Below are 10,337 nucleotides of genomic sequence, written 5' to 3'. Positions count from 1 at the left end.
CAGCAAAGCAGTGTATCAGTTGTTCCGTCTTACCTTCGCGCCGGCGACTTCTCGGGAAAATGCTTTAATAACTTATGCGAACTGTTTATGTCAAGGATTTACACAGTCGGCTTCTTCTGGTATGATATTATTTCCTTTCTGTAACTGCCAGGGTTTCCACGAGCAGAAACTTTAGCAATGTTGTCATTGAATGAGTTTTATCACAACGATTGTGTGTCCACACAAATCTGTTAGCCTATTTGGAATAACAAGAATATTGTCTTTAAAAACAAATCTTTATTTTTAGAAATTGGTAGGCTATGATAATGGATTGTTCTTGTGAGATTTATTTACGAGTAATGGACATCTGGAAGTAACACGTCCGCATATAATACTCCGAATAATTAATGGTGTGAAGATTTGAGATCATTTTACATCAAACTGCAGTTTAAACTGAACTGGTGCAATATATTAAGATTGTATAATTTGTAAGAAGTGTATTGAACATACAAAACGGAGGTAGCCTATGTGCTCATTTAATGTTATTCCCTGGAGAAATAATTTGATTTCGTTCATTTAATGCTGCTATAACAATGAGTACTGTTGTAAATCCTCTGTATATTTTTGTATGCGACGATCTTGTTCTGCAATAAAGAGACGATCGAATGATGACAATGATTTTTTTTTATGACAGAATGTATTTGATGTATCAGAATCATTAATTCCAGACCTCAAAAGAAATTGACTATGGTGGTATATGTGATCTCCACATTAAGTATTAAGGGAATGACGATTTGACCCTGATCTTGTTCGGTCTTAAATCAGAAGATGTTTGTTGGTAATACTTTACAATAAGGTTGCGTTAACATTATTTAACTGCATTAGTTAACATTAACTAATAATGAATTGCTCTTCTTCAGCATTTATTAATATTTGTTAATGTTAATTTCAACATTTACTAATACGTTATTAAAATCAAATGTTGTATTTGTTAACATTATTAAATGCACTGTGAAGTAAACAACCAACAAACAGCTGTATTTTTAACGTTAACAAAGATTAATAATTACAGTAATGTATTGCACATTGTTAGTTCATGTTAGATAATACATTAACTAATGTTAACAAATAAAAACCTTATTGTAAAATGTTACCTATTTTTTTTTTTAAAAATTTCAACACAAAACGTATGACCACAATAACTTTAAGAAACATTTTTTGTTTGTTTGTTTAGATAAATAGGGGTTTGACCTGTAATGTGATGCAGTTAGACTAGGTTACATTTGATAAATATTATTAAATTGTGAATAAATAAAATACATATCTTTGTCGAAAGAATTCCAGGCGCAGTTCACTCTCAGCCAATAAGATTCCATGTAGCATTTTCATGGATCAGTCGTCTCTTCTGATTGGTTTATAACTTTTGACAGCGTTTAATCCAAAAGCAAATTAATTTCTGCAAGAGCATGGAGAGATTCGTGAGCGCCACATGTGCACTTTGAGCGCGCAGGACACGTTTGAGCACGCAGGAAACAGTTTGAGCGTGCACACGCAATATCTGAGCGAGAGGAGAGGCAGTTCATAAGAGAGCACTGTATATTTGAGCGCACGCGTCCAGGTTTGCGCGAGAGCAAAGGAAATCCGCGCGCGAGCGGACAGATTTGCGCTCGCGCATTACATTGATATGCTCTCGCGTCACAATAATGTGCTCTCGACAAATGACAGTAAAATAACGCCATATGTGGATTACTTGCACGGATGAATTGTTCACCACAAAACAAAATAAATAAGTTCAATTTTGATTTCATGTGTACTTTAACATATATTTTAAACATATATTTCAATGCTTTATGCAAAATTAAAATGAAAATATATTACAGAAATGATTATATATGTTTAACACGTTCAAGCAAAAATGGTAGCAAAATGATCATTTAAATGTTATTTTTCTTAATTGCATTTGCACTCACAGTGCGATTGCATTTTCATTAAATGTCCCGCAATGAATGTAGCAAAATTCAATGTGGATTTGAAAATGCATTTTGAGCTGATCACATCCCCGCCCCGCCCTGTCAATCACTGGGTCAAGGCGGGGCCAGGAAACATGGCGGCAGCAGAGGAGGCATAAACTGGCAGATGAAGCTGAGCAAGAACAGAGAAATATCAATGTTCCTGCAGATTATGTGCTTCTGTCAGTCATAGAACCAGTACGTTATTAGAAACATAGATATTTATGGTTAGGCGTCTCGCACACAGTCGTTCAAGCATTTCAGTTTGACCCAGAATCTGATCCGGATGGAGAAGCACCGGATGAAGAATTTGCAACTCAGCGGCTACAGCAGGACGTCTCCGAATGGTTAGTTTAAAATATTGTGTCAGGATACGGTACTTTAGTTGGTTTATGTATGCTGTTACAGTTATTATCATGTAGCTATGCTAGCCTACATTGTTGGCTTTTCCTGTTGCTCTGATTTGCTATCCTGTGTGTATATATATATATATATATATATATATATATATATATATATATATATATATATATATATATATATATATATATATATATATATTTATTCAGGGGCGTTTCCTCCGAGTAGGCAAGGGAGGCAGTGCCTCCTCAAAAAAATAGGATGAGAAAATAATCCATATTACATATAAAACAACGCGTATTTCTTAAGGAACACTGCCCAACACAGAGGTAAAGGTAAAGGTAAAGTTACACAGAGGAGTCATGCTTTAAAGTCTATGGAGTCGTGCCTCCCTTTCCTCTCATAGGAAACCATATACAATCATCAGACCCCCGGCGTGCGGTGGGTTTTGTGGGGGGTAATTGAGAATGAATGGGGGAAAGTCACGTGAGAGGAGGCAATGTCTCCATCGCGCTATGATTGGATGTAATTGGTTATGATTGGATATGATTGGTTTGTGCGATAAATCCCGCCTCTCGTTGATGTGCGCATTCCGCGCGTAGGTTTGACTGAACAAATAATGGCGTCAACCGGAAGACTTTTAGGCTACGTTCACACTGCAGGCTGAAACGACCCAATTCCGATTTTTTTGCCCCTATGCGACCTGTATCTGATCTTTTCATGACAGTCTGAACGACACAGATCCGATCTTTTCAAATGTGACCCAGGCCACTTGGGTATGTGGTCCTGAATCCGATACGTATCCGATCTTTTGAAATGCGACCTCCGTCTGAACGGCCAGGCCACATGTATCCGACCCGTACGTCATTGATACGCTACAAACGTCATAATTGTGCATTGAAGTAGGCGGGAACGAGAAGATAAACAACAACCATGGCGGACGATGCTGCTGAGACCAGTCAATGGAAGGGAAGCGAGGTCACAGATTTAATTAATATTTGGGGTGACAGCTCTATTCAGGCCAAACTCGAGGGCTCTTATCGGAACTGGGCGGTTTACGAAAACATTTCCAGCGAAATGGCTGAGCGTGGTTACAGACGAGAAGATTGTAATTGTGCTGGCTCCGTTGGGAAAATAACTTTAATATTGCAAAAAGAGCTCCGCTGTTGACTACACTGTTGTTGACATCCATGTTTAACGTTAGCTACTTCCGCAAACAACGAGTGACGTCGTTGACCGTTGCGTACTCTTCTGCGCATGCGGGTCACTTCTGGGTCATTTCACGTTCACACAGGAGATCACAAAAGGTCGCATTTAATTGAAAATGTGAACGGCCTTGCAAAAAAATCGAATTTTTTCAAAAAATCGGAATTGAGCATTAAGCCCTGCAGTGTGAACGTAGCCTAATTGAAAAGTAAGTAAACAGATCACAGTTAGATATCACCGCTTTATGTCACGTCAAAATCAAACTTGAAATGGACTGAAAGCATGATGACTGCGGGGGTTTTATGTGCAATCAGCTTGGTAAAATTAAAAATACAATTTGTGTCTGTGACAGACTGTGTTAATGGAGCATGACTGATGATTCAAATTATCCTAGGTTGACAATTAAAAAGAAAAACCGCAATACACAAATAAAATATATTGTTTAAATTATTATTGCCTTTAGTTATTATTTTGGAATGAATGTAGAAATGCTTAAAACACTAACTTGATGAGATTGACTTGGTTTTGATAAATGTAAAATTACAAAATAGAATTGTATTTGGTTTATTTTTTTATTTTTTGATGTACTGTAAAGTAATGTTCATTTAACAAGGAAGATGTGTCAACTTTAAGAGTAATGCACATGACATATTTTATATTTCATAAAACTAAAAGTTTTTACAATCTTATTACAATTACATCAAGCTCTGCAATCCGAAAACGTGGATATCACGTGTGCTGTAACAGCAGAACGGTTATCCAAACAACAAAGAAATGTACAACACTGGAGTTACAGTGTGTGTATTCACACACACACACTTGATGCTGTCTAGCTTTAGATTAGCGACAGTAACTGGGCTGTATTGGCCCACATTGAGGAAACAGTGGTCAGTGAAATGTGTGGCGCAGACATAGCTGTATCGGCGCATTTCCAGATAAAATTAAGATTAACCAACTGTTTCTTCATAGGTTCAGATGAAAGAACTGAAAAAATACGTTGGTGTTTATTTGTACATCCAGAACTGAGCAACTGCCATGATTCGCTCGTTTACAAGGCATGATGACTCTTGAGGACAAAAAAATATTGCGCTCGCCTCACAGGCTCCCACAGCACTGTCTTTAGTAGCTAATTTTCTCATGGGCGGGCTAAAGCAGAGAAAGGGGAGGTAACCTTTCCCCGTATGACGACATATAAGGAAGATTCCAGATTGGGCCGTCTGAGCTTCATTTTCTCTGAATTTACCCAGGGCTCGGTTTACACCCATTGCCTTTTCTAGCCACTGGGGGACCATATGCAGGCTATGGGAACTCATATTAATGTTAAAAAACTCATAAAGATTTTCCAGCTCAGAGGTGTGAACGACCAGGCTAAAACAGGGGGGTTTCATGACCCTTTAAATACTGTTTTTTTAAATACATGTTTAAAAAATGCTCAGCTGAGGGTTATTTTTTTGTATTTTATATTTAAATGATAACAATTAAAAAATCCGTTACTATTGTGATGTGTGGCTATAAAGCGCACAACGAAGATCCAACAGGGAGCAACACGAGCACATGAACAAAGACCGAACAAAGAACTGAAGAAACCTAAGAGTTTAAACACACAGAGAGAAATCAAGGTAAAATCAGAACAGGTGTTAAATAATTAAGAACCAAACTAAGTGCCATACTGTACTGTAAAATAAAAAAAGTAATACATTTTACTTTACAGATCATCAGTGAAATTATAATACCAATATTTATGACTGTCGTAATTTCTTTACTTTCAAATGTTAAACTAGAGCTTTTATTTTTATATTGTGGCTGCGGTGTGTGACGGGACAAGTATGAAGTGTGCCATTGAAACAATAAGTGGAAACGTTCTAAAAATGTCACGTTAAAGAAAATAGGGTAAAAAAATGAACTAATAGATATCACCATACTTCCCCAGCTGATTGATTACATAAAAAAAAAAATGTATAAGTTTTCTAAAATGTTATGTTTAAATATGCAAATGAGGTGTTGTCTAATTAAATATGCACTAATTTGCTTAAATGTCTAGAACAAAAATCTGAATATTTTAATGGTGTCAGATTCAAAATTCAAAGGTTTTTACAGAGGGAATTTGGTCATCTCTTTTTATAACTCCATAAATCAGAAAATACTATCAACAGCCAGAAAAAAAATAAAAAATAAATATCATATTTTTTTTTAGGAATAAAATGTTGTATAAAATCAGGCAAATTATATATCAACAAATCCCTGTGTAAAAACCTTCAAAATATGGATAGGAATAAAACTGTAAAAAAACTCACTTTGAGAAAACAGCCTTTAAAGATATTTACTGTAATTGAAATCTATGGGCGCAAATAGATGAAGTGCTATAAAACACTCAAAAGTGTATTTTGGATGGTTTTTTTTCACCAGTCTGAAAAAACACTTTATGAAAAGCCGAAAAGTGCAAAAACCTCCCTGCAGCAGGTCTATGGCGTGTTCACACAGGAGATCCTCATCACAGGAGCTGTGTGGAGTTTTGACCGTATGCGTGTGCCAATATGCAGCTCCAGTACTGCGGTTTCACAACCACAGTCCTCCTAGGACCGCATTTCTAGGACACTAGCTTTTTGTGACATTTCCACTTAATTCCAGTTATTAAAGACTGTTATCAAAGTTATCAAGTCCGTTATCAAATTATCAAGACCACTATCATCAAAAATGATTGAAAATTAGCATACAGTTTGATTGGCGGAATGGTTCTGTTCTTCAGGTTAACATGGATAAGAGCAGGGAGTGCAGTGATGATGAGGATAGACATGAGGATACACAGATCTGCAGGAGCTCAGAATCAATGTATATGTATTATAGATATCAGTAATGTTCTTAATGACAATTCATTAATGTAACAAATCCAGATAAATTAGTTTTATTTGAAGAGGAATATCAGAAGGCCAAGTCCTGATTGGACGAGAGGAGGAGCTGGGGATGGAGGAGGGTAATTCACTCCTGAGCAGTAAAGCTGCTGATAATACTGAATGGTGTCTTATACTGGGACACTGTGATAGGTGTAGTACAGGTAGACGTGGATCAGAGAGTCAGCTGATGTGAGCTTGATTGACGTGACCTGCCAGAACTAACAGTACGATTTCACAGAAGACCTGATTCAAACCTGAAACGAACAGGTGCGAAAAGTAGACTTCAATTTTTCAATTTTAGCATTATACACTACCATTCAAAAGTTTGGGGTCAGTAAGAATTTGTATTTTTTGTTTTTTGAAAAGAAATTAAAGAAATGAATACTTTTATTCAGCAAGGATGCATTAAATCAATCAAAAGTGGCAGTAAAGACATTTATAATGTTACAAAAGATTAGATTTCAGATAAACACTGTTCTTTTGAACTTTCTATTCATCAAATAATCCTGAAAAAAATATTGTACACAAATATTTTGTACAATTGTACACATTACATGTTTCTTGAGCAGCAGATCAGCATATTAGAATGATTTCTGAAGGATCATGTGACACTGAAGACTGGAGTAATGATGCTGAAAATTCAGCTTTGCCATCACAGGAATACATTACTTTGTGAAACATATTCAAATAGAAAACAGTTATTTTAAATTGTAATATTATTTCACAATATTACTGTTTTTACTGTATTTTTAATTAAATAAATGTAGCCTTGGTGAGCAGACGAAACTTCTTTTAAAAACATTAAAAATCTTAGTGGTTCCAAACTTTTGGACTGTACTGTATATGATAGTATACATTTTAGGGATGTGTCACGATTTTCGAATATTCGATTAGTTGATTTAATTATAGAATATCGAATAGGTTGTGCGATTGTCGTCTTAAAAAAATCCTCATGTTTTCAATGGTGACAAGTTCATGTAACCAGAGGGTGGCGCGCTGCCAATAACGCACCTGAAAAGCTGTCAATCAACTCTTAGACAACAGCAGAACATAGACAAGCGTGGCGGTGGCATATAACAGAGACGTTAAAATCAATGTTCACATGACACACGTGCTGTTATTCAGGCTGTTCACAATGATATAACGCATTTGGGCAGCCTAAAATCAATATGGCTTGAGGTAGGCTTGCTGCGATAGTCGGTGTTGCCTGTGTTCAGGAAAAACATCTGTATCATCACTTGTCACCACTCTCGAATTGGCGCTAATTTGAAAGTGAAAGTAAAATCCCCTCGGTCATTCATGGTGCGTGTCCACTATAAGGTGCCGGACTGGACAAAAGCGAGGCGAATGCTGCGAGCGAGCGAGCGAGCGACACTGATAGTCCACTGGCAGAGAGCGAGCGTTTTCAGTTTATTCCTACGGAAGCTCAGCGTAGGAATTAATTGAAAACGCTCGCTATGCTTCGCACCGTTATGAATGGCCGTACGGATTTTACGTACTTATATTAACGAACATATTAATATGTTTTAGCACATTACAATCATTATATGGCTTGAGTTATGACAGCATATTCTTCAATGAATTAAACAGTTTATCAATATCATACAGATTGAAAGCGTGAATGGTTTCTCTCCCTCTCTCTGTTTGTGTGGGGGAGGGGTGCGATTTTCGAATAATAATCGAATAATTCCCAGCGATTTTCGAATATTATTTTTGCTTGAAATGCCCATCCCTAATACATTTTCTGTTGTTTATTATATTATTGATTTTTTTTCCCCTCAATACATATTTTGTGTTATTTTTGTCTTTTCTTTTAATAACTCGAGTTCGAAATAAAGACTACTACTATTTCATATGAAGCTAGTTGAACTCACTGCTCCTCGATTGCTCCTGTTTGCCTTGCTGCCTCTGCCTCGCTGCTGGTGTTTTGCGTCTCCGTATAGCTTTGTTTTCTCTTACTTTTATTGAATCTCTTACTTTTATTCATTGTTGCTTATATTATTATTATTGCCTACCACATTAATCTGACGTCGCTAGCCTGTAATTTTTGAATCTAAATCGCTGTTACAACGCGTTTGCATCTCGCTTGTTAACTTGTCATCAGTCTCACGTGCTCCTTTTCAACGCATTCATCAAACAGCTGTGGTAACTCGGATCAGTCTACAGTGGTAACTCGGATCAGTCTACAAACACGGTGAGTCATGTCATCCTTTCCCACTGTTATCTCCTGTTCAGTTTGTCACATCTTCAGTGTAGCTCTCTCTGTCAGCGACGAGGGATTTACATGTCATAAATGTAGGGAAATAGTCAGGCTGACAGAGAGAATCTCAGAATTAGAGACACGCATCCAAACTTTAATCGAGGATAGTAAGAATGCAGGGGCTTCAGATACTGTTTTGGATGCGACTAGCTTAGTGAACTCTGTACATTGTTCGGTTCCGGCTGTAGAGCCCGCGCAGCAGGGCACTTGGGTAACGGTGAGGCGGCCTAGCCGCGGAAAACACCACTCTTCCGTTCCATTAAGAACATTAAACAGGTTCTCCCCACTCAGTGACGCACCCACTGAGAATCCTGTTGAAAGTGCCCTAGTTACTGGCGATTCTATTACACGGAACGTGAAAATAGAGACACCAGCCACCATAGTCACATGTTTGCCGGGAGCCAGAGCACCTGACATCAAAGCAAATTTAAAAGTGCTGGCTAATGCTAATCGTAAATACTCTAAAATTATTATTCACGTCGGCACAAATGATGTTCGACTTTGCCAATCGGAGATCACTAAAATTAACATTAAAGAGGTGTGTGAACTCGCAAGTACAATGTCAGGAGAAGTAATTTGTTCTGGCCCTCTTCCTGTTCGTAGGAGTGATGAGATAGTTAGCAGATTATCATCACTTAATGGCTGGCTGTCTAAGTGGTGTCCGCAGAATAATATAGGTTTCAAAGACAATTGGAAAAGTTTTTGGGGCAGACCTGACCTGTTGAAAAGAGATGGTATTCATCCGTCCCGGGATGGTGCTGCTCTTCTCTCTAGTAATATGGCACATAGTCTCAGAACTAAAACATGACAAACTGGGGCCCAGGACAGGAAGCAGACAGACTGGCTAAACCGACCGTCTGCTGGCTGCCTCACGTTACAGAAGTCAGATAATTCCCAACACATAGAAACTCTTGCACCTAGATATTATCACATAGAGACTGTGTCTGTACCCCGAATTAGTAAAAACAAAAAACTTCCAAACCCATTAAATGGTAAAAATTTAATTGATGTTCAACAAATAAAAAATAGAGATAATAATGATAAACAAATGATAAAGCTTGGGTTGTTAAATATTAGATCACTTTCTTCAAAAGCACTTATTGTAAACGATATTATCACAGACAATAATCTAGATGTGCTGTGTTTGACAGAAACCTGGCTAAAACCGGACGATTACATTACTTTAAATGAGTCTAGTCCTCAAGGTTATGATTATCGACACAATCCTCGACAGAAAGGAAAGGGGGGAGGTGTTGCTGTAATTTATAGTAATATTTACAGTATCAGCCAGAAGTCTTTCAAATATAATTCCTTCGAAGTGATGGTGCTTTACGTAACATTATGTAAGTTGACATTTGTGTTGGCTACTGTATACAGGCCACCAGGACACCATACAGACTTTATCAAAGAGATTGCCGATTTTCTATCAGAATTAGTACTAGCTGCAGATAAAGTCCTTGTTGTTAGTGATTTTAATATCCATGTAGATAATAAAAAAGACTCATTAGGATTGGCATTTACAGACATTCTAAACTCTATTGGTGTTAGACAACACGTGTCAGGACCCACTCATTGTCGTAATCATACTTTAGATCTAATATTGTCACATGGAATCGATATTGATGCCGTTTA

The sequence above is a fragment of the Megalobrama amblycephala genome, linkage group LG1 (assembly GCF_018812025.1).
Source record: "Megalobrama amblycephala isolate DHTTF-2021 linkage group LG1, ASM1881202v1, whole genome shotgun sequence".
In the NCBI taxonomy this organism is placed as follows: Eukaryota; Metazoa; Chordata; class Actinopteri; order Cypriniformes; family Xenocyprididae; genus Megalobrama; species Megalobrama amblycephala.
The sequence above is the reverse complement of the archived record's forward strand: the minus strand, read 5'-3'. Positions refer to the sequence as shown.